The sequence below is a fragment of the Adiantum capillus-veneris genome, chromosome 5 (assembly GCF_014529385.1).
Source record: "Adiantum capillus-veneris isolate H3 chromosome 5, ASM1452938v2, whole genome shotgun sequence".
NCBI lineage: Eukaryota > Viridiplantae > Streptophyta > Polypodiopsida > Polypodiales > Pteridaceae > Adiantum > Adiantum capillus-veneris.
In genome coordinates, this window is record NC_140935.1 from 46,211,263 (window position 1) to 46,237,772 (window position 26,510).

Sequence of the window (26,510 nt, forward strand, 5' to 3'; positions counted from 1 at the left end):
CAGTTTTAGCATCTAGCCTTGTTAGCCGAAACCTCACGCGCACTTCTGTGTCCCCAACCTGCCACCTCAACAGCTGGCGTTGCAGGATGCAGCATCTTTATCAAAGACCAACTATTGAAGCCACTTTAGCTTCGTAACTCTTTCGGGTCGGGCTTTAACGGCTGGTTAGTTTAGGCTGTTAACACCTAACCTAACCTGAAACTGCTCTATAACCTTTTAAGTGTCTCCTCCCTCACAATCTTCTCTATAGCACCTCCAGCAAGTTAAGCTCTAAAGTCATGCTTGATTTTTTGATGGTTAATTGGGTTAATCGGGTTGTAGTGCTGAATTGTTTCCAAGGCAACACTAAGTGTTATTTGTAGGCAACACACTCCACACTTTTGCACGAAGGGGAGTTTGGACTCAAACTCAAACCCTTGCCATGGATAACCATGGGGCCCAAAAAATAACTCCTACAACCCTTGCTTTGGATACGACTCCAACGGTCTTGGCGGCACCACCTCTCCCCGGCTTCGTCTCGGCCACCACCGTCCTCTTGGCAGAATCCTCTTCAACTCTTGTGCCACCAACGCACTCTCCCACAACTAACATGGCCTCGCTACCCGGAAACCTGCATGCTTTGGATCACTACGAACACATCACGGAGGAGTTGGAAAAGCTCCCCGAGGATTCCTTCGACTTCTCTTCAGTCCTGGCCAAAAATAGCTTGGTCCACAACCATGTGAATGCGACTTTGTCCCCCACCTTAGCCTTACCCCGGATTGTCAAAAAACCTTTGGATAACCGCAAGAAGGTTGCTACTTCATCCTACCTCCCCACCATTTCGGCAACACCACCACAACTCAAGAAGCCTGTTGATTTCGAGGTAATTCTCTCCAATTCCATCTTAGAATTCAAGAAACTACATGGCAAGCTAGGAAGAGCTAAAGGTTTCCTTGCACAACTCAACGAGTTAATCCGTAACCAAAAAGCTCCCAAAAGCCTTTGTATCAAACCTCCAAAGCTTACCATTGACGATTCCCAAGCCCAAGCTCTTCTCAATGCCAAACTCGCTTCACTCACCATACAATTTCAACTTAATTCCACGCAAGCTCTTATCCAAGCACAAACTATACTCATAAATAACCTCCAATCTTATTTGGATGGGTACCACTCTCTTGTTGAAGAGCGCTTCAATGATCTCAACAATAGGTTGCTCTTAATTTCCATCCCCCTATTGTCAAAAGAAGATTGAAGTCTCAAGCTTACAGAATGGAAAACCCACTCTCTCAACCTCTTCCTCTTCGAAATCCAAACTTACATTTTGAATGCCCATCTGAATGCTACCAAGGAAGAAGATGCCATACATGCACGCAAAAGATCCATCAATTCCTTGGAAGAAGAAGTCCTTTCTCTCCCTCAAGAGCAAACTATTAAAGAGCTTGTGGAGCAAGTGGTAACGGAGCACTTAAGTTCAAATCACACTAAACCTCGCTTTCCCTCCCCCCCTTTACCAAACAAGCCCTATCCCCCTCCCAAAAAAGCTTTCTTATCTCCACATAGAACCTTCTACCCCCCTTCCAAAAAACCCTTCCTATCCCCTAGACCCTTTATTCACCCCACCCCCTTCCCATCAAAACATCAATCCTTAGCTTCTAAACCATCTCAAGCCTTAACCTATAAATGACCTTTAGAATCTCCCCATAAAGACTCTTCTCCTTGCAAGAAAAAACCCAACTTCGTCCACAAACTCAACACACCTATCAATCCGGCCTACCCTCTTAAACCTCGTAGCCCCCAACACCCCACCACTTTCCACCCCGCTCTACCGCCGGTTTCCTCCTCCTCCCTCAAGAAAGCCTCATCTCAACATCGCACCTCCCACTACAACTCAAAGCACTCGGGAAAAGTGAAAGGGAGGAGGGACTAGGGCTACAACACCCCACCACATGGGTTCATATTTTCTTCTCCAAGCCCCCCCTCCTCCCTAACCTTTGGATCTCCAACACCGCCTCTACAATACCTTTTGACAAAGAATACCTTGAGCCCCCAACCTCCAAAGGGCGAGTGAGAAGAAAGTTTTGGCTACCCCTCACAAACCCTCATGGCTACAAGCTTCTCCTTTTTGGTAATCTTAAAGCCTTTTCATTTGATAATGGGGTTTCTAATTTTAAAGTACACAACCTTACGCCTAAGGTACTCTCTCTCCCGGAAAAGCGGTGCCTAGCTTTAGGATTAAAGTACATCCCCCCCCCCTCCTAATCCTTCCCCCTCTTCACTTCTTAAGGCACATGGCGTCATGGCAAGAATTCTCAACCTAAAACTTTTTTTCAAGGATCATCCAACCCCTCTACCTTCCCCTTTTAAGATACCTAATCCTTTTTGGAAACCCCCTTTTGAAAACCCCGCTCTCAATCTAATCTTACACAATAACTTTCTTAACCTTAGCCGCCTTCTCTACTCTAATTTCTTCCCACCTTCAAAGCCTCCCCGATTTGTTGCACAAGCCTTATGTAGCCTCAAATTGGACCCTTCAATTGTAATAAAACCTGCGGACAAGAACTTGGGCTTGGCCATCTTACCCTTGGATTGGTATGAAAGTAATGCCCTCACCCACCTCAATGATACCTCCACTTATGAGCCTTGCGCTACCATCCCCTTTCCCTTTATTGCCTCCCTCCTCTCCTCCCTTTCCATCCAATTTTCGGCATTACCGGCATTAGAACGTAACTTCATCCTCTCACCCCTTAACAAGCAGCTTAAACCATGCCCCATCTACTTCATCCCAAAGCTCCACAAACCCTCCCTTGTCACACGGCCTATTTGCTCCTACAAAGGCTATATTTTTGAAAAAGCCTCCATATGGCTTCACTTTGTACTTTTCCCTATCCTCCTCACGTATAAGCAAAACCTTAAAAACTCTCTCACCCTCATCCAAGACCTTAACAATCTCCCCCTCCCACCCAATACCCTCCTTTTCACTTTTGATGTTGAGGCTCTATATCCCAGTATCCCTATCAACCAAGGACTCTTAGCCCTCAAAGCCTCCATAGCTACCCATTTCGACCCCCCTAAAACTCGCTTTATCCTCTCTCTGGCGGCTCTCATCTTATCGCACCACTACATTACCTTCAAAGGAAAGTTTTGGAAGCAAGTTAAGGGCACGGCTATGGGTTTCAATTTTGCCGTAGTGTATGCATGCCTTTTTCTTTGCCATTTAGAAGCCTCTTCCTCTCTTTTGCACAATCCCAACCTTCTTTACTTCAAACGATATGTAGACGATGCCTTTGGTTTATGGGTTGGCTCTTTGACTTCCCTCACCTCTCTTTTGAAAGATTATGGGAAACCACTTCAAGAACACATTAAAATATCAAGCCACATTTCTCCCTACCACGCCACTATCCTCGACATAGAATTTTATAAAGGTACCAATTTTGCCTCCTCATGCCTGTTGGACTCCCATTGCCACCAAAAACCCCTAAACGCCTATAACTACATCCCTTGGATCTCTTGGCACCCTACGCATCAAAAAGTGTCCTTCATCATCAATGAACTCAAAAGATATATCATTAGGAAAAGCTCCTTGGATGGCTACCTCATTATCCGCAGTCTCTTCTACAAACGCCTTAGGACAAAAGGCTACCCACAAGGGTTTTTGCATAATGTGTTCAACAAAGTCACCTATCAGATCCGTACTTCCCTCTTGGAACCATCACTCCGACTTAAGAAAACACCTCCCATGACCTTCAAGCTACCTTTCACGCCTTCCACAAGAAGGCTATTACCCTCTCACTGTATCAGTAACCCCATTGCTCGGGCCTGCCAGTGCAACCCCACACTCTCACACCTACCTAGACCCACCATTTGTTGGACTTCGGGGCCCAGCATCCATAAACTCCTTGTACATGCCTTGCACCACCCCGATGAACACCCTAACCCTTGATGTAGCAGCCCTCTATGATGGTCTTACTCATAGTGGGAAGTAGTGGTGGGTACCTACCTTCCACGCTATCACTTAACTTCTTCCCTCCTATTTTTTCCTTTCTCCATCAAATCCTCACAAATTGCTTTCCCCACCCTAATATAGCTCTCTATACTCCCCACATTTTTGGCATACCCTCTTTAACTCATATCCAATGATCCCCTGTCTTCCTCTCGTTTTTGCAAAGCCTCGCTGACCAAATGCATCGTTTTCTTGCTCGCTTAAATTCTCCCCCCTACATTGGTTGGCATCAAATCATACCCCCACACCCCCCTCCCCCCCCCCTCTTTAATTTTTGGCATCTAATCACACCCTCACCATTCTCTGCAAGAAATTAAAGTCTTTGGGTACAACTTGTCTACCTCTTACCATTAAAGCAAGTACCACCCCTTCTACCTTACTCATTCCCTATGTACTTGAGTACATTGCCATTAACTTCCCTTTTTTTCCCCCCCAAAAAGACATCCCACCTCAAATTGCCCCTCTATAAATCCTTGCTCACCCCCTCCATATGTATCTAAACCCACACCACTGATGAGCTCATTATGAGCGAAACGCATTTGGTGTCCCACCCCCTTGTTCCCTAATCACCCCTTAATGCCCTCGTTAACCATTCTACTTTATGGTACTTCAACGTCTCATCGTTTTTTATCCTTTTATATTTGGATTCGTCTCGCACGCTTGCTTACCGTTTTTTGATCGCAAGATTTTTCATTTGTGGCACTTATGTTTTTTTTTTTTTTTTGCTTCCATTTCCTTGGTATTCGCACTAGTGTTTTTTGTTGTTTAAGTGAGCAAGCTTTCTCTGCCTAAAACATTCCTAAGGTCTCAAATACTCGGATAATTTTATTAGCTAGGCCTAGTGGTCAAGTAAATGAGTTAACCTAAAGTCACGGTCTCCTAATCTCCAGGCTCATCCATAAGATTAAACTGGAGTTCAATCAACTTAAGCAAAGACAAATTTATACATCTATAATGGCAGATAACAATCATAACTATTGCACTCAAACAAAGCATGAAAAATCATTATTAGCAATTACACATATCCACCAACATGAATCATGAAAAGTAGTACACCTAGAGGTATGGAGTGGCTCATTTCGTTGAAGCAGATGTCCTCAGCCATGTGGATGGAGATCCATATAAGTCCTACCTAACACATCCAAAAACAGGCACTATACCTCTAGGAGGCATGTCAGTGTGAAAAATTAAAACTCCTAAAAAACAAACTCAAAACACAATCTAGACCCCTAACCTACCTATCTGTCACCCCTTTTAGAATCAAGGAAAGAGGATATTATATAAACCGGGTGGCCACCCTAAGGCTAGGCCTCTATCCTCATCATCTAGATAAATAAAATCGTTGTCTGTGAGGCCATAGTCTTCCTCGGTCTCTATTAGTTCCTCTTCATCATCCTCTTGTGCAAGCATGCTAATCAAGAACCTCGCGATGCGTGGATACTCATCTTGTGCAAAAGAATAAGCATGTGCCACTGGAGAAACATTCGCTACTGGGTAGGGATCACTAGTTAGCCATAGACGTATCAGCCATTCTAACTCCTCAAAATTTCTCTCACATGCAAGGCTCTCTATCAAATCCCATTCGCAAGAAAGTATAGGGTAGCATAGGTAGAACACTTGAGGAAAAGACAAAGGGTACCTTTCATCAAAAATAGAAGTGCATGCCTCTGGTGAAGTAGCCATTTCTGACAATACAGATAGATTTGGTTAGGCCTTTAAAACATAAGAGTTGTTTTTGTGTGTTGCTTGAATTGACACGGTGAATTTGGACTTATATGTAAGATCTGATAGGGTGCTCTCTCATTGCTAGTCGCTCTTGATCTTTACTATTTTTATTTTTTGTGAGTATAAGGATATATATATATACATTCCCTAAGATTGGAATTGAGAGGTCAGGGAGGAAGGTTGAGAGGGGAGCGAGTGAATGATTGATGTTAGCAAACACTCCCCCCTTCCTTGGGTAGATCATACCTTTTGGAATGAGGTCGTCACCTTTTGAAACCAATTGTTCCAAGTTGTTATGGGTGAAGGCTTTAACCAATAGTTTTCGACCGCCCTATGAGTTTCATCTAGTTGCAAGGGTGGTAAGGTACTCTCCCATGATTTTATTTGCAACATTGTTGTAGGTGGTGAACTTACCCCGGGAGGTGCAAACTCTTTCGTGCTTGTATGGATATGTACAGTGGTAGGTGGAGGTTGTGTCGAAGCTTCTATTTGCGTATATGAACTACATGAAGAGCAAGAAGCTTCATTTGATTTCCCTGTTCCTGAGCTAGGTGGAACAAATCGTTCTTTCTTTGGTACCCAAACTAGCTCTAGAGCGGGTGTGTAACATTCCATGATTTTTTCCTTTCCGCGATTTTCAATTTGTTTTGGAGCCACAGGATTGGGTTTACATGGGCCAGGTGACAGGTAAGAGTACACTTTACGTTTGGGCACCCAGATTTGATCATTTCCTTCATAGTATCCTTGGGATTCCAATAGTCGTTTAGGAATCCAACGCAACGTTTCTTTACATTTCTTGGAGTGAGTGGGACGGTTCTTACGAGGTTTCCGTTTTTTTGCATCAACCATGCTCACTACAGAAGCTTTAGGGACCCACTTGTATGTTTTCTCTGTTATATTAGGATGGTTCTTGTGTGTCTCAAGCTTTCTTTCAACTATATCAGTTGAAGCTCTAGAGAGTTGGGCTATGGGGACGTATGGTTCAACCTCCTGGACATGCAATGTCTTGGGTTTTATTTCCTTAGGCAATATCTCAGGGACTATGGATTGAGTGGTAGGGCTAAGAGTTGGTTTTTGCGTTGTAACACCCCCAGTCCCCCAATCAATAGTGCATTTGGTGGCTATCATCCACGTGCGGCCTAGGTTTATATTACCCTCCATAGTTCCAGTAGGCATGACCAAAAAGTCTTGAGCTACAATTCCATTGTCATAACTGACAGAAGTGTGCCAGATTCCAAAAACCGTAGTTTTTTTCTTGTTGACACCCTTGACTTGGATAATACTCTCAGATAGAGGTGGCTTCCCTAACTGACACCACACCCCATAGGATAGCAGATTATATTTAGCACCCGTGTCCAATAAGGCGTTATATAGCACTTTTCCATAGGCACTATTTAACTCAATAGGGTATCGTAGAGGTGTGTCAGAGTCCAACCCATCCTCTTCGATTTCCACGTGGAATGCATTTGTGACTCCAAGGTTAGCCTCTCGTTTTTGTCTTATACGTTGTTGTCGCTCCTTAGCCTCAGCTTGAGCTTGTATCTTGTTTAACTCGGTTTGTGCTTTGGTGGCCTTCTTTTGATGAATGGCCCGTAGTTCTTCTTGGCTTAAAGGATCATAATATCTTTTGAATTTACTCCCTTTGAGGAATCCAATGGTTTCAACTCCATCAAGAGTTTCCACACGAAGGGTACCTTGTGGGGTAATTTCACATACTCTATATGGTCCTTTACCAGCATATTTCAACTTTTTCTTCTCTTTACGTACTCCATACATAAGGACTTTATCACCAACTTTGATGTCCTTATCCTTCACATGGCGATCAAACCACTTCTTTCTCCTATCCTTTTCCACAAGAGCATTTTGCACAGCCAACTGTTTCTCTTCGTCTAGTTTTTCTAAGATATACAAACGCTCGGTTAAGGGGTTACCATTCCATCCTTCTTGCGAAGCTACCCTAAGACTAGGAATGACAAACTCCCAAGGCATAACCGCTTCTTGGTCGTATACCATTTTGAATGGCGTACAATTAATAGCCACTTTATAAGCAGTACGATAAGCCCATAGAGCAGATGTCAACTTCAAATCCCAATCAGTGCGATGAGCTTCTACCGTCTTGGTTAAAATAGAGATTAGAGTCTTGTTGGTGCTCTCGGCTTGTCCATTAGCTTGCGGGTAATAAGGCGTAGACTTATGGTGGGATATCATAAAGGTCGTGGTAAGCTCTCTTATTACCTCATTTATAAAATGGGTACCATTATCACTAACAATTTCAAAAGGGCAACCAAATCTTGTGATAATGTTCTCAAAAAGAAACTTAGCTGTTGTCCTCGCGTCAGCTTTTTGTGAAGCCTTAGCTTCAGCCCACTTTGTTACATAGTCCGTAGCAACTAGAATATATCGAGATTGAGTGTTGCGAGCTGCGGGACTAATTGGACCTACAAAGTCTAAGCCCCATTTTTCAAATGGTTGGGTTACTTTAATAGGATGTAAGGGCATTCTGTCTTTGCGCTGTGTGGTGCATCCTTAAAAAGTGATGCATCCTTAAATAAAGTTGGCCACCAATAGCCTGATTGCAGCACCTTTCTAGCAGTTAGGTCTCCTGAAAAATGCCCTCCTGCTATACCCATATGTGCTTCTTGCAAGATATACAAATATTCATCCTCGCGGGCACAACGCCTAAGAATATCGTCCTTGTCTAGTCTATACAGAGTTTCGGCAATCAAACAATAGGGTTCACATTCTTTTACTAGCCTTCGAGCGATATCCTTACGAAGTTCCTTGGGTGGAAAACCATTAACTAAAAAGTTAACAATGTTCTCACTCCATTCAGGCATAGTCTCAACTATGAATAGGGAAGTATCGGGTAATTCATCATCAACTCCTGTAGGGGCTTCACCATTGGGTATGCGAGACAAATGATCAGCCATGACGTGCCTTTTACCGGGTCTCACTACAATCGTGAAATCAAACTCCAGAAGAATTAACAACCATCGTGTGATTCTTCCTGTGGAGCATGGCTTGTTTACCAGATAAAGCAACGCTTGATGATCCACATAAAATACAAACTTGTTTGCCAGAAGGTAGTAGCGAAATTTCTTTACTGCATAAACCATTGCCAAACCTTCTCGCTCTGTAGTGGTGTAGTTCCTTTCAGCATCGTTCAATTGACGGCTTGCAAAGCTAATGGGATAGTCCAATTTATGTTCTCCTGGTTGAGTGAGAACACACCCAATAGCAAAGTTTGATGCATCAATATGCACATGGAAAATGACATCCCAGTTAGGTGTCCTTAAAATCGGAGCACTTGCTAGTGTTTTCTTCAATTGTTCATAGGCTTGGTCACACTCTTCAGTCCATTTAAATTCAATGAGAAGCTTGTACAAAGGACGTGCTATCTCAGCGAAAAATAAAATAAACCGTCGATAATAACCCATGTGTCCCATGAACCTTTGAACTCCCTTGTAATTGGTTGGTGGTGGTAACTCTAGAATCACTTTAATTTTGCTCTCATCGGTTGAGATACCATTCTTAGATACTATATGCCCTAAAATAACTCCATGCTTGACCCAAAATTGGCATTTGAACGGGTTCAATGAGATACGATATAACCTACACTTTTCAAACACCTTCCGCAAACATGATAGATGTTCTTTCCAAGAAGAGTAAACACAAAGGTCGTGATGAAGTGCAAACCATCACACGAAATGCAAACACGCCAAATTCCGTGATGAAGGCAGTTTTAGCTTGGTCCTCTAGCGCTATCGTGATTTGATTGTAGCCTGAGTACCCATCTAGAAAGCTATAAGCTTCCTTGCCTGCAACTCTTTCGAGTACATGTTCGGAATATGGTAGGGGGTAATGGTCTCTTCTAGTAGCTGCATTAACTTTTTTGAGGTCCACGCACACCCTGAGTTTCCCATTCTTTTTTGGCACGATAACTATTGGAGACACCCATTCAGAGTGTTCAATAGGATATATGAACCCACATTTGATAAGCTTTTCTAGTTCTTCTTGAATGATCTTTGCGTACTTAGGATTCATCGGGTAGGGTCTTTGTTGTACGGGCTTCGCAGTGCTAATCATAGGGATTGTATGTTGGACCACAGAAGGTGGAACACCTTTCATATCATGGTATGTCCAAGCGAATATGTCCTTGAATTCCTTGAGAAGCTCTTTGAGGACCGCCTCTTCAACTTCTGTGAGGTCTTGGGCAATAAAAACAGGTTTTGATTCTTCACCGGGGTCGGCTAATTCTATTTCTTTAACTATTGCCGGACCATCATAGATTCCATTATTCCCATCGATAGGTATTCTTTGGGCTTTTGTGTACACAACCTTTGCTTCCCCTGTGGTGTAAGATTTGAAATTTTCTGGTGCAGGATGCAAGTCTGTGGATTCTGGTTGTGCTTTGGTCTGTGCTTCTATTTTTGCTTTCTTGTGTTGTCGAGCTAACTCTTGGTTTTGACGCCTCCTTGCAGTGCGGCTCAACTTTGGCTTGTCTATGATCTCTAATTGGGCTATGTCATGGGGTCGTGGTCTACACCACATAACATTTTGGAGATATTCACCCCAATCGTCTACCAATTTTCAATGAGTATCACATGCTCCTATATAACTGAGCCATTCTGCTGAGGATCTCTTCTTTTTTATCCTAGCACGTACATTGGCTCGATATCGACGCCTCTTAAAGTTTTTCTTTTTCTTATTTGAGACCTGCTTTTGATTTGCATTTAGATCTGGCTCACTAAAGGAGTCCTCGTTGGTGTCCTCTTCACTCTTGGAGGAGCTATCATGGGTTGATGTGCTCGGTCCTTCCGAATGTTTTGACTCTGAACTTGCTCCACTCTTTAATTCATGAGATTCAAAATCCGTTTCACTCTGGAAGTCAGTGTCTGAGTTGTGTTGGTTAAAGTCTTCTATTGAGATATCGGTGTCACTGTCAGATTGGTCCACAATTGCCTTGCCCTTAGAAGATGCATGTATGGCACTTATCATGTTCAGAGGTGCAATTTGTGGTACCTCTTCCCCCTCTGGTGTGACCCAAGTGGTTCCTCTATTTCCCCAGGTATCTATGGTTGCAGCTAGGTGTACCCAGTCTACGTTGTCTGATTTCGTCATACCCGGTAACACATCCATGTAAGGAGAATCTTGGCCAATGTCTGTATCCTTCTTACAAGTGTAACAATATTGTAGTGGGGCCGAGTGAATTGTGGTGTCAGAGCCATGATCAATAATGGTTTTACTCCCTAAGGGGTGTACCTTACCAGTCACCAAATCCACTCTAAGGACAGAGTCTTGGAATTGCAAATAGACATGATTTTTACACCAATCATCAACAATTTGTGCTTCCCTCATGAATGGTCATCCTAAAATCATTTCATATGACATAAGGTGTTTAGAGAAATCCATTACAATGAACGTATGTCGTACTTTGTGTCCTAGAACTTTGATCTTAAGATCCTTGAGCATCCCCATAGGTTTGGCTATGGTACCATTTGCCATCCTTACCACAATGTTAGTAATACTGAGGCGAGGTTTTCCCATGGATTCCCAACAATCTTTTGTAACGATGCTAACTCCCGCACCACCATCAAGAATTCCCTTTATAGTTAATCCCTTGGTAGTGATGTGTAGGGTCGCATTAGACTCGTCGCCTTCAAAATACTTCCCTAATTCGTTAATGGGTACCTCGATCACAGACTCGTGTCCATCTAAGTCAAGTGATTGCACATGATTTTCCTCATCAATCATAATCGAGTCAGGCCTATTTGGTTGCGCAAACTGCGATAATCCCGTTCATAGCTCTCCATTAAGGAATGCTCGAAGTGCAAGGAATAACTCAGGATCTCCATACAGCTTTGCTATGATCGTGGTTCGGACCTCAGAAGACATGAAGTCCTCTAGTTTGGCAACATTCATTGGCACTTTGCAGGGTGTAGGTCCTTGACTAGGAACTGGTGAGGATGGAATCTCATATTCCTCAATGGGATCAGGTATTCCTTCGTTAAACATCCTTTCCAACAAGAAGGGTGTATGCTCACTTTCTGATGTCCCGTCCTCACTCCCTTCTTGGATGATACTAGATATGGCTAACGGTCTATGGTTCATGTGGGGTGGATGAACTTGCGTGGGAAACACTGTGTCATGAATTTTGACATGCATGGGTTCTGGTTCTAGTTTCCTTTGAGTCTCCTCCACTAAACCTCTTATATGTTTCACCTGCTCAATCTCGTCTACTGGGTTTGGGTACGTCCCAATCTTCTTGTTACGATTCTTCCCTTTTTGCCCCTGCGGTTTATCTTGGGGGTCTTGGATTGGATTTGGAAACACTTGTGGTGTTTTCAGAGGCTCTTTATGGTTTTCTCTTATTCGGTTTTCATTTGGTTCCATGTTACGGTTTTCTTTGTCGGTCTTTCCCTTTGTGGTATTGGTTCTAGTCTCCATTGTCTCGATTGAATCTGAATCATCCTCGAGGTCATTCATATACATGGGGTCATCTCCTGTTCGTATGTTTGTTTTGGAACTTGGCTTTGAATTTCCCGTATTCTGCGACCTCTTCCTTCGTGTCTTATTTTTCTTTGCTTGGATAACTGACGCGGTATCTCTCTCTTCGAGGATATGGCCTGGCCCTTGAAGCATGGACCGTGTAATCGCATAAGCGGGTGCGACGGGTGGTATTGGCGATGTCACACTAGCAATTTCGACCAAATTTAGGGGTGTGATTTTAGGCGCATTTGGGTTATAGGGGCATTGGGCAATCAAGTGATCTATGCCACAACGATTACATGTGAGTATTGGCATTGCAGACGTGCTCCCTTGATTCATTTGCATCTGTGCAGCATTCTTTTGCAGCCTAATAGGGCACTTCGCTGTTCGATGTGGTCCACCACACTCGTAGCATTGAAGAGGTGGCCTCCTAGCCTGGGTGTTGATATTTTGACCTCTGGATGCGAGAGCAGCAGCTTGATAAACCGGCTTGACTTGCCCCCAACAATCTTCCATGTAGTATATAGGACACTCTTCCAATGTATCAAGTCCGTAGGCAATACTAGTGTCTATTTCCTCCTCACAGCCATCTGCATAAGCATTAGATGGCTCGCAACCCACTTGGTTCATAGGGGCGACTCTTGGATGCGGGGGCTGTGGTCCTAGCACTGGAGGTGGTAGCGGTGTAGCTTGTACAACATTTTGAGATCTAGGGACCATGTGTTGCGGTAGTTGCTCAATAGGTGGAGCAGGCATCAATACAGGAGCTCGAGGCGCATCCGTCCAGGCTACAGGTGGTCTATTTGCCATCATACGTTTGATCATTAAACAATTCTTAGCTTGGTGACCATACCTACCACATGCGTTGTAAGTTCCATTAAATTTTACTCTAAATGTAGGGCACTCACTAGTGCTATGTGGACCCAAGCAAATGGAACACCATTGTTGCTCCCTTCTTGGATACATGTGACTATTTTGAGGGGGTCGATTATCCTTAAGAGACTCTTGGGTTGCCTTGGTGAGGTCTGTCAAGAATGTCTCAAATACCTTTGGCTCATTGGAAATGGGCTTTGCAGTCATGGGTTCATACTCAATGGCTTGTGAGCTAGTGGATCTCGTGTCAGTAGACACCCTCATGCCTGCTATCATCAAGTTGTCCTCTAATTGGATTGCATTGGCAGTGACATCTTCCCAGGTTGTGATACCTCTAATCACTAGTCCATTATACATTCCTTCATTCCTCAACCCTCGAATGAATCGATCAAGCAGTTGGTTATTGTTGAAGCGCTCATTTACAGGGCAGCGAGAGTTTAAGTGCTTTAGACGACTAATGAAGTCCCTTACTAACTCTCCTTCCTTACGTTCGGCCTTCTGTAGCTGAGATGCTACAACCCAAAGCACACCTTCTCGTATGTACTCCTTTAGAAACAACCTTCGAAGGGTAGGGTAGATTGTTTTCTCGTCCACCCTTAGGGTTCTATACCAATCTCCAGCCTTCCCACTTAATGTCAAGCTTAAGGCATTGCACTTATGTAGTTCGTTGCGTTCCCCTAAGGAATCACATACTTGTTCCAACACTTCAATGTGTTTTCTAGCATCTTCGTCCCCATTGAATTTTTGCGTGAGTTTGGCAATTTGTACTGCCTTACTTCTAGGCTCTCTATCAGATGCATGACGCATATTTTCCGCGATAGATCGACCTATGGTTTGAGCAAACGCTGCCAAGTCACCTATGTGAGGAGGCAGGGCCGGTGGAGGTACTCTTGGAATCATATGTGGGAGAGGGACGGGTACCGGTCTTGGCATATGTGTGGATGATGCAGGATATGGAATATAACTGGGCATAGGTCCACTCGGATAAGGGCTAGGAAGCGGCACTCGAGGAGCATAAACAAGTGGTACAATTGGAGGTGTGGGGGCCATGTGTGCATAAGGGGCTAGAGGCACATACGATCGAGGCCCCATATTAGGTACTACGACACTAGGTAGTGGCACTGCGCTAACCGTAGATGTCATCGGCACATTCTCTGTCAGGCTTATCCCTGGAGTGAGCACTGTGTTTTCCTTAATAGAGGGTTGAGCCAAGTTAGGGAAGCTAAAGTTGTCGCTCGGAGGCTCAGATTGCATAGAGACCCCAGGTGAAATGACGTAAGATGGGTCCATGGGACTCATTAGAGGAGTCTCCATTTGTGATAGAGTAGGCTGTTGAGCCTTGCTCGTATCCAGAAATCTCATGGGGCCAGTTGAGAGTATATTTACTCCTCGGTTTTGCCTTTCCGATTGAATAATGCCATGGATAACATTACAGATCATTTTCTGTTGATCTTCGATGCTCGTGGCACTAGAGGTGGATTGTACAATCTCTATCCATCCTACATGGTAGGCGTGGCCAGAGTGTAGATCCGTCAACACGTCAGTGTGGAGGTCGTATGTCCAATGATCATTAATGAACAATCCTTCTAGAGTCGACGTGTTAACGGTTTTACTTGTCACCAACGGTACTCTAGAGGGAACTTCTGAAGGAGGCACCTCAACAGGGCCTTCTTGGTAAGAAGTTGGCAGGATATCCACGTGGACACTCTTTGGGGGTGTGGGGTCCACGTGTGATGTGAAAGGAGAGTCCACTTCCCCACCCCCTTCGTGTGCTTCATTTGCATCAGGTTCCGAGCGAGTAGCTCTACCTAATGTTTCCATGAAACGGCTAAACATACTAGTACTAGGCTGTGGAGCTTCGGGAGGTGCATGGCCTTCTCTCTCAATGTTTTGGGTAGGGTATGCTTCCATGATTTCTGAGTCGGAGGAGGAATCACTAGCGGCTATTTTAGGGTCTTGGATGGTGCTACCTTGTGTCCCCGTTGAGGGTCTAGAGCCTATCGTGGATGGGTAATGGGTGTTCGTATGAACAGAGGCACCCTCAATATGCTCATGTTCTAGCACCCGCACAGAGCGTAAGTGCATGTGCTTTTGATAACCTAAGGTGTCAAAAAACTGCTCTAGGAGGCCTCGTGACTAGTTTTTTGCGTGTTTTTTGTTTGTTTTTTTGCTAGATTTTTTAGAGCGTGTCGTGGAATGGGCCGTGTGATAGCTCGAAACGAGCGTATCGCTAGGAGGGACGCGCTATTCTTTACAGCCCACCGTTTGGTTCTATTTTGCTCCAGAAAAGCCCGAAACAGTCTTTTCCTAGCTGGGGAACTAGGCTCCAAATAGCAAGTCTAAGGGTGCAAGTGGGAAGAGAAGGGAGGAGAGTGGAGGACTTGTTCCACATGCTCTCATTCCCTCTTGAGGAGGTAGGGTATATATATAAGAGTGAGTCTAGTATATATCACAAGACTGAGGACTGAGGCCTGGGCCTGGGCTTGGGCTTGGGCAGATGATCCCGATCCCGATCTAACTTTTATACAAACCAACCCGTCCGTTTTTATAACTCACATTTTTTATTTTTGAAAATCTAATCTCCCCCTCACTCACGTTTTTATTTTTTGATTTTTTTTTCAAAAAAGATTTTTTTAAATTTTATATAACCCAAATTTTTTTTGGGATATTATTTGGTACGCGTTTTGGTGCGCGTTGACCTCACCTAACTATTGACTGTCCCACCTACCTACTTACCTGCTAATCCGTGGCTCACCTAATTACTAACCTGCTTAATTAACTAACTGTGCACAAACCAGAAAACACAGAAAATGCAAAAAATTGAAACTTGACAGAACTGTGCTGTGCAAACCAGAAAATACAAAAAACGCAGAAACGCAAGAAATGCTAACTGTGTAAGCTGAAATCGGAGCTTAATAGAACTAACAAAACAGAGCTTAACAGAACACAGAAAACTTGAATGCAGTCAACAACATTGTGTCTTTCTCTACTGTTTTTGCATAACAACAATGATCAAACTTAAGCCGCGCCTTTCCTACATAAAAAATAGCTTCAATACAATTTACAGGTCGCCATTGGAGCTTCACGCGCAGCAGCTTCCCGGCAGCGGCGCCAAAAATGTCAAGGCTAGGGACTTGCTACGTGCCGTGTGCGAGCCACAAAGGCTCCTAGCACACAGTCATACAACAGACAAGCTCACAAGGAAGAACGGTGTGTCACTCACCTTCCTGCGTAGTTGCGAATGAAGGATTCCCGCGCCGCGAAGAAGAGGGAGACGCCGCTACGCTGCACTCAACCGCCTCGCCGCCGTCGTGCCGCCGCAACGCTCGATCGCACACACACTCTCACACTCTCTCTCTCTCACACACGCACACACACAAGGAGATGGTGAAGGAGAAGGTGGAGATGGAGCAAGAGCAACTTCTATTGCACAATGAGAGAATGACTCAATTTTAGGTTTAATTGGCTTTTATGTGAACTCACCCCATTCACACTTGGGCGCCCATGCTTAGCCAACTAACCCTAGCATGTTCGTGTTAGAGTGCGCCTCTCATCGGCGATCACTCTACCTTTCCCTATTGGACCGACAAGCCTGGTGCCTGTCATCGGCGATCACTCTACTTAAATAAATAATACGGTTAGGGTGTCCGTCATAGGCGATAGGGTGTCCGTGAGCCACGAGGGTTAACAGTGTGTGTTAGAAACATGTGGAGACTCAGATTGGTTCATTAAAGTGCTTGTGGTAGTTGTCGATGCTTTGGATTCTTTAGATGGTACTGTCTTAGGACAAGCCTTCTTAATGTGACCCTTGATGTGACATTGATAACATCGACCTTCCTTAGCATAAATGACTTGTTCTTCTACCGTTATGTATCCTCCTTTAATTCCTTGTGCGGATTTTTCATCCGAGGCTAGCTTAGGTTTAGCACGTATTTTAGCTTTACCCTTAAATTCATTTTGAGAGTTCTTTTCCGAAGAATTAGAGAAAGATTAGCTAGAAGAGTTACCGTTCTTACCATTCTTACCGTTCTATGGGTTCTGAGGAGTCTGAGAGGTACTGTGAGAAGACTTGTTCTCCTTAAGCTTTCCTTTATTGTGCTTCATCTCTTGGGAGAGAGCAATTGCTACCACCTTGTTGAGATCCACGGGGTCAAATAATTCTACATCAAACTTGATATACTCGCCCAACCCAAAAAGGAATGCCTCTTTGTGCTCATCAATTGATTTGTGTAATTGGGTGCCAAGCTGCAAAACATGGTTAGAGAAAGACATGATTGGCATACCATTTGCTTGAGATTGCGCCAATCTTCTTTCAACCGTCCTGAGTACTCAGGTGGCATAAACCGTGCCTTGAGCTTGTCTTGAAAGTCGGTCCAATTGAAGGAGAGGGGCACACCTTCTTCGGCTTCCTCTAGGTGTGCGGTCAGTTGTGCCTCTTGCCATGTGTGATACCAATTAATGGCATCGCCCACAAGATACATGGATGCCGTCAAACCTGAAGCTAGAGGGTGAAAAACACCAAAATAGCTCCGAATTGCCTTGTCGACGTAAAAAAAACACAAGCGCACAGGTCCGGGAGTTGAGAAAGATGTACGTCTCCTCAGATAATCACTCATTGATTGGCATGGTAGAGGAGATGAGCATGCATTGAAGCTTGGCTCTTGGTTGTATTTGCATCACAAAGCCATGAATTGTTGGTGTAGGCCTCCCTTCTCACAAGCTTGGAGTAGGTGATAAACTTTCTATTAAAGCTTGAGAGAGAGAGAGAGAGAGAGAGAGAGAGGAGAGAGAGTCTTTCTTACTCTACACATGAGCTTGTGTGCGTGTGTGTGGATAATTGCCTTTAAAACATCAACCCCCCCTCTCTCTTGGTCGACCCCTCTTGCTATTTTGTCTTGCTAGCACCTCATTGAACCTCTCCCAGCTTAGCCAAGGAAATTAAGTAGCGTAAGTGATAGTCTTCTGACATGTGTCCCCCTTTTCCCTTTTGTGAGAGCTTTAGGTAATCAATTAATTCAACTAAACTCTCATTGGACCCCTTTGCCTGCTGGCCAATAGGAATCAGGCAAGCCATTGGGCTGCTGAATGCTCATTGGACCCCTTGGGAGATTGTCTAATAGTCTTCTAGAGAGCTTAATTCCTATTGGTTCTTTTATTGTGTTTTAGAATCAATTCAAGTAGATTTACTCTAGCCTAATTCTCATTAGTCCACCTCCATCCAATAGGATTTGAGTACACCTTGTGAGCATCTGGCCTAAGGAGCTGACATGTGTCTCTCATTCCCTTTGTGTAAAGGGAGCTTGTGTGTGTGTGTGTGTGTGTGAGTTTTGTAAAGAATGAGGATGCAAGAGAGCTACACAAGACAAGCACAAAGCACAAGAGATGGAAAGCTTTTTCTTCTTCTTCACAGAAAAGAGAGTACAAAATGACTAAGTACTAAAGCTGAAAAGTAGCACATATGTACATGCGGTCACTAAGTGTAAACTCGCTAGAAGCGTACTAGGTTGGCACTATAAGTGTAGTCCAGCTGCAGAATCACTGGCAGAGATCCTCCGTGTCGGTCACCTAACGCGCCAGTGAGTAAATGCCGTAAGCGGCCAAGACCCGTAGTGGATGCCAGCTCAAGGTGTAGAGCTCGACATCTCAACACTCCCCCTCGAGCTCTGCATGTCGCAAAGTCCAAGCATAGTCCGAAAACGTCGAAGCTTCTCAGCTTCGAGGGCCTTGGTAAAGATATCCGCTATCTGCTCCTCTGTGCTGACGTAGACCAAGTCGATGTCGCCCGCCAACACTCGCTCTCGAACGTAGTGGTAATGGACCTCTATGTGTTTGGTCCTGGCATGGAACACTGGGTTCCTAGCCAACTGCATGCTGCTGAGGTTGTCACAATGGATGAAAATCTGTTGGTCCACCTGCACTCCCAAGTCCTCAAGTAATGTGCGTAGCCAAGCTACCTCGCACGCCGCAACTGCTGCACCTCTGTACTCGGCCTCTGTGCTCGATAAAGCAACCGTAGGCTACTTTTTGCTGCTCCAAGTAACAGCACCACTCCCAAAAGAGAACATGAAGCCACTCGTAGATCTCCTATCAACAATGCTACCTGCCCAATTTGCATCTGTATACCCATACAATGCTAATGGTGCATCTGCTGCATAGAACAATGCGTAGTCAAGAGTCCCTTGCACATACCTAAGTGTGCGTCGTACTCCATCCAAATGTGGCTTCCTCGGAAGCTGCATGAACTGACTCTCCAAGCCTACTGTGTAGCTCAAGTCTGGCCTCGTGATAGTTAAGTAGATTAGACTACCCACAATCTTCCTGTACATGTTGACATCCTCAACAACATCACCCTTCTCTGCACTCAGCTTTGCATTCACATCCAAGGGAATAGAAATTGGCTTACAATCAGCCATACCATACTTTGACAACATGTCCAAAGCATGCTGTCTCTGTGATAGCCATACACCCTCTGGAGTCCTGATCACCTCAATGCCAAGAAAGTAGCGTAGCTCGCCTAAATCTTTCATTTCAAACTCCTGTTTGAGAAGACCCTTCACATGGTCAATCTCCATAGCATTGTCACCAACAATAATAAGGTCATCTACATATATGGTAATGACCACAATCCCCACATCACTCTCACGTACATAGAGTGAATGATCAGCATGAGCTCTCCTAAAACCAATACTGACAAGATACTTGGCAATCCTGTCATACCATGCTCTAGAGCCCTGCTTCAAACCATACAAAGCTTTGAGAAGTCTGCATACATAATCTGGGTAACCTGGATCGACATAACCAGGTGGCTGATCCATATACACTTCCTCTTGCAACTCACCATTCAAGAAGGCATTCTTTACATCCATTTGATGCATAATCCATCCTCTAGATGCAGCCACTGCTATGACAGCTCTCACAGTCGTCATCTTTGCCACTGGAGCAAAGGTCTCCTCATAGTCTATGCCATACGTCTGTGCATAACCCTTTGCGACCAGCCTTGCCTTGTGACGCTCAATGTTACCATCAGCCTTATGCTTGGTTTTATACACCCATTTACAGCCAATAGCTTTCTTGCCACTTGGCAATGGCACCAACTCCCATGTGTCATTTGCTTCCAATGCAGCCATCTCTTCATTCATTGCATCATCCCAATGCACATTTCCAACTGCATCCTCAAAACATGTGGGCTCCACATCCTGTATCACCTTAGCCATGTAGGCTTGGTGATGCGCTAGATACCCATCATAAGTCAATTTCTGAACTGGATTTTTGACTCTATTAGATCTGCGCGGTCCTGGGTCACTCCTTTGCCCTCTAGCATCTTCTTGTACTTTCCTTACACCAGATGTCCTGACAGCCGGAATTCCAAATTCCTCATCAAGACTTTGTTCAGAACCATCTGAATCCATGTCTACATGTGAAAAACCTGATGATGCATCAACCATAAAGGGAGGTTCATCAACCTTTTCCTTTCCTTTTCGTGATACATCCCCTGTACCTGTTGGTGGAGTAACCTGCGTACGTAGTCTACCATTCCATGGTTTCTCAACAGAGCCACGAGAAGAGGACTCTTGTGGTCCACTCAAAACCTGTGACTGTGGCCTCACATTTTGTACAACCACATCATCTTTTACATCAGCCCCAATAGTGCCATGTGCATTACTGTACCAGCTGCTCATCTCATCAAAGACTACATCTCTGCTCCCTCGTAATTCTCGTGTAGTAGGATTGTAGCACCTGTACCCCTTCTGTTCAAGGGAATATCCCACAAGAATACATTTCTCTGCTTTAGGATCCAATTTCCTACGCAACTCATCTGGTACATGCACGTAAGCTATGCAGCCAAACACTTTCAAGTGTGCCAAATCAGGCTTTGTACCTGTAAACTTTTCCTCAGGTGTTACATCATGCACCGCAGCTGTAGGTGTCCTGTTCATAATGTACACAGCTGTATTTACAGCTTCAGCCCAGAAATGATGAGGCATGTTCTTCTCATTCATCAATGCACGTGCAACCTCTGCAATGTGCCTGTTTTTCCTTTCTGCGACCCCATTCTGCTGTGGAGTATATCTGCATGTAGACTGCCTGTGTATACCATGCATTCGCAGAAAATCTGAAAAATCATTGGAGAAGGACTCTCCCCCTCCATCTGACCTCAATGTCTTGATTTGCATATCTGTCTCCTTCTCAATCATGGCTTTGAAGTCTTGAAAGTGACCAAACACTTCACTTTTGTTACGCATGAAGTAGACCCATACTTTCCTTGTATGGTCATCAATGAAAGAGACATAATACCTGCAACCATGTATACTTGCAGTATCGGTTGGACCCCAAACATCTGTGTGCACCACCTCAAGTGGCTTTTTACATACATTGCGCTCATGTGGAAATGAGCCCTTTGACTGTTTTCCAAACTGGCATGCTGCACACACTTTATGCATACCATCCACCTTGAATTTGGGCAAACCTTTTACGATCTGTTTTGATTGCATGCTGCGCAATCTCTGCTCATTGACATGGCCAATGCGTTTGTGCCAAATGTCAACATCAGCCACAACACCTGTGTCCTGTGCAAATAATGCAGCTTTTACCTCAGGCATGTCTACATTCAGCGTAAACATTCTGCCCACACATTTGCCCTCTGTGATCAGCTTACAGCCATTCTGGAAATCTTCTACATAATAGCCATTTGGATTGAAGCGAACCTGCAAACCCTGCTCAACCATTTGTCCAACAGAAACAAGATTCTTTGTAATGTTTGGGACATGAAGTACATCTGCTAAGTACTTTGATTTCCCACTCTTCGTATTTAGAGGTATGTCCCCTACATGAGCAATGGGGTGAGCTGTGTCATCTCCTGTCTGCACATAGCCTGACACATCTGGTTTGCGCATATCTCTAAACCACTCTCCACGAGACGTCATGTGATTAGAGGCACCTGAATACACATACCAAACATCATCTTGGGTGGAATTCTCTGCAGTCATTGTATTCATTACATGTTGCATAACAAACATGCGCTCGTTTTTGCTGTCATCTGCATCTCTGCTAGTAGATGCATAGTTGCCCTGTTCTCTCTTTCTACTTGCTTTTCCCTTTGGACAGTCACGTGACATGTGACCTCTTTCACCTCAAGTCCAACATTCTCTACTATCTGGAGTATGTTGCTGCCTGCTTGATCCTGCACCACGACCTCTTTGACTCCCCCTGCCTTGAGACTGGTTTCCCCTGCCACCTGTATTGTTTTGATTTGATTGACCTTCCAGAAATTGGCCCCTGCAACCCCTTGGGCCTCGACCACGACCTCTACCTCTACCTCTGTTGGAGTTAGAATAGAAGGCCTGTTCAGAATTATTTCTGCCATGAGAAGAAGATGTGTCAAGGTTCTTCTCCTCAAGAATAAGCATAGAAATCAAATCTTGGAACACGGGGATGTCGTCTCTTGTATTCATGGAAGACCTAAAATGTACATACTCATCTCCTAGACCATCCAAGCATGCACGGACAATGTCATCGTCTTCCACTGAGACTTTAATAGATCCAAGAGCCTCAATGATACTCTTGATCTTCAAAGCATAATCATTGATGGAGAGGTTGTTCCTCTTAACCTGATTTAGCTCCGACTTTAGTTGAAGCTTCCTGGCCTTGGTGTTCACCTCGAACACTCTGCCTAAGTTTTTCCATGCAATGGCGGGGGTTTCAGCATCCTGTAGATAGCCCATCATGCCATCTGTGATGCTCATAGAAAGCCAATACATCACTTTGCTCTGGCCTTGTTGCCAGTCCCTCAAAGCTTTCCTTTGTTCTGCTATAGCATTTTCCTCGGGAATCTCTGGTTCCTTTTCATTGTCTCCTTCTACATAGTCCCAATAACCTTTTCCTTTTAGGAAATTTGTTATTCTGAACTTCCATGCAGGGTAGTTATTTTTCTCAAGCTTCTCAGTAACAATCTGACTGAAACCGTCAGACATCTTGAAGCACTAAGACAAAATAGCTGCAATCTGCAAAAACCTGCAAATCTGCTGAACTTGCTATCGTGGTTCCTGTAACGCTTTCTACACTCAACGAGTGTCCACAATCAAGCGTACATACAACCACTGTACTTGTACAGTAAATCTCTGTATATCTGGTCGTGGATTGCGAACGAAGGGATTGTGATGCTCTTGCTCTCTTAGCCTCTCTTGCCTGCACCAGGCTCTGATACCATGTAAAGAATGAGGATGCAAGAGAGCTACACAAGACAAGCACAAAGCACAAGAGATGGAAAGCTTCTTCTTCTTCTTCACAGAAAAGAGAGTACAAAATGACTAAGTGCTAAAGCTGAAAAGTAGCACATATGTACATGCGGTCACTAAGTGTGAACTCGCTAGAAGCGTACTAGGCTGGCACTATAAGTGTAGTCCAGCTATAGAATCACTGGCAGAGATCCTCCGTGTCGGTCACCTAACGCGCCAGTGAGTAAATGCCGTAAGCGGCCAAGACCCGTAGTGGATGCCAGCTCAAGGTGTAGAGCTCGACATCTCAACAAGTTTATCTCCCATCCCCTACTTCTTGGGCTTGTCCCCTCCTTTGTAGGACTTGGGAAGACTTTTTGGGACACACACAAAGCATCCAATTTCCTAAACTTTTGATCATTGGACACAACCTTTGAATTTTGGAACCTCGGCATTTTGGAAGTCTTAATGGGTTGAACCCTAAGGTGTTTGGAGCCCATTGGGGTGTACATAGCTCTTTTGCAGATGGACCCCCCTTTGGATCCCTATTTTCCCTCCTTTGGATCCCTACCATGGCAAGTCTACCAGCTTAACCAATATTCTAGCTTTTTCTCCCTTGGCACTTCCCCATATTAAATGATCAGTTTAACATGAGTGTACATAGCTCTTTTGCAGATGGACCCCCCTTTGGATCCCTATTTTCCCTCCTTTGGATCCCTACCATGGCTAGTCTGCCAGCTTAACCAATATTCTAGCTTTTTCTCCCTTGGCACTTCCCCATATTAAATGATCATTTTAACATGAGAAAATTATTTAGGAGAATTAGATATTAATTATTATGACATTACCTCTCTCTTCAAATCATCGTCGTCCTCGACTATGGGATAGAGAAGATAAAGCATATTCATTAGTCCTTTTCCTAGCGGATAGAGGATCCCTATGTTACCCTACGACATCGTTCCAGAATGGATGACTAGTCCATTTGGCACTTGAGTGCCTAAGCTGCCGCAAGCATGTCTGCACATTAGTCCTATCAATCTTCCATAGTAGAGTGAGAAGCTCTACTTGGTGTTCGGGAGACGTCATCTCCGCAAACTTGATCTAAGCATGCATACTACTTCATTTTTGTGCACAATAAAGAAAAAGAGAGTCTTATAAGACAAAAAATTTGTTTATTTTTAACATTTGTACATTTGCTTACTCTTGGGAAGGTTTAGGTTATCCTTTAATTGTATGCCTTGCATCCATCTAGCATCTTCAAAAGGATAATTCTTAAACTTAATAAGATATCATCGGATAGTCTTACCACCTCTTAGTACCTTGTCTTCATGTCGGAGGATAGACTTGGGCTGCAACACCTCTTCTTGGTCCTCAATCTCCGGTGGGTCTTCAATAGTAGATTCTTGAGGTGGCTTTCCTTTGTAAGGCTTTAATAGGCTCACATAAAAAGCATTGTGTATGAGCCAATGGTTGGGAAACTTGAGTTGATAGGCCATCTCATTGATTGGCTTAAGAATCTAGAAGGGACCCCCGAGGGACTCACTATTAGTAATGGGGGATGTCACCTGCGTGCATCAAAATTAGAGAAACCCCCCTATGTACGGTATCTTACATGCTAACCTACCCCCCTAAATACGGACAAGAAACGGATGTTCCCGCAATGAGTCATCCACCCTCATACGGATTTTGTAAGGAATGTAATGACCCACTATTTTATGTATACTAGTAAAGTAACAATTTTAGAAGCACATGCTTTTGCAAAAATACATGTTGAACTGCAAATAAACAAAAGTCTACATTGTAGTGTGTTTTCATTTGTAATAGATCTTAAGAGAACAAACCATGAAAAACAAAAAATATAATGAATACTAAATTAAAATAAACCCATCGCTTCAACGTAATTTGTCAAAAAACGAATAGCATTTGCCTTGTAAACTGATATATCTAGATATGTTTATTCTATTTCAAACTATCATATTAAAGCTCCTGCATTAAACTTATGTGGTATACCATATTTCACTTTGAAAGCTAGAAGAACTGAAGGTGAAAATCAATAGCTCAAGATAACACACCCGGTCAAGCCATATGACCATGTGACAAATTGAGACTATATTTGTAATTATATACAAAATAAAGACATTGTGTATGTGTGACACATAGACCCAAGGTATGTTGGATGTGTCTTGGCAAGAAACTATAGCTCAAGATAACACACCCAATCAAGCTATATGACCATGTGGGAAATTGAAACTATAGAATTTGTAACTACATGGAAAAAAAACTAACAGTCTTAAAAACTTTAACGCTTTTTATTGTAAAAAGAGACACAATTACACATTTGGTAAGAATGGATAGCTCAAGAGACCCGGTCAAATCATATGGATAGCTAGAAGAGCTGAAGGTAAAAATCGATTGCTCAAGGCACACCCGGTCAAGTGTAACAGACTTGGACACTCCAAGTCAAGAATCAATCACAACAACACCAAATAACCACTTCAAAATAGTTCATAGTTCACAATAGATTTGCGGTGGTTCGGCAGAGTTCCGTGCCTAGAGATGTTGGCCCCAAAGACTAGCGCCCCTTTTGGTATTTCTTTATGTATTAATCAGTTCAAAGTACAAGAGAGTGGTTAGGGTTTCACTCTCAGACTCTACGTCTAGATGCTTTGCAGAGTGTGAGCCCTCACCACTTATTTATTGTTTACAAGGGTTGCCAAAAGCAGAGCCCCAAAAGCTTCGAATCAAAAACCTAAATAAAAGCAAGCTCTTTTTCTCACAAGCTCTGTTGAGCTACAGAAAATAAAGCAAAAAGCTTTCTCTCTCTCTCTCTGACTGCCCTATGTAGAAAAAATAAAGCAACTTTTCACGCTGGATTTTCCCCAAAATTGTTGGAATTAGGGTTGCAGAGAAACTCACACAGCTTGGAGAAGATGAAGGAAGGTCAAGGCACACAGTAGAGAGTGTGTTAGTGTGCAATGGAAAGATGGATAGCCCTAGAGTGATGGGCGTATATACAATGCTCGGGGGAAAAAACCTCCTAAAGAGGGAAAAAATGCTCCGGTGTTCCTAGTGTGTTCACACACATCACTACCACATGTATATGGTAACAAATCCCCCCTGGAGTGATGCGGTGAACGAGAGCTGGTACATGAGTAAAGGGAAGTGCCATGCCCTGAGGACATGATCAGTCCACAAAGGGGATTAAGCCCAAAGCTTTGTGGAAAGCT

The 26,510-nt window shown here is 43.9% G+C and overlaps 1 pseudogene; it reads left to right on the top strand.

Annotated features, from left to right (window-relative positions):
* The first annotated feature begins 421 nt into the window (after positions 1 to 421).
* The window catches only part of LOC147457242 (uncharacterized), a 36,195-nt pseudogene continuing 10,106 nt past the window's right edge, over positions 422 to 26,510 (top strand).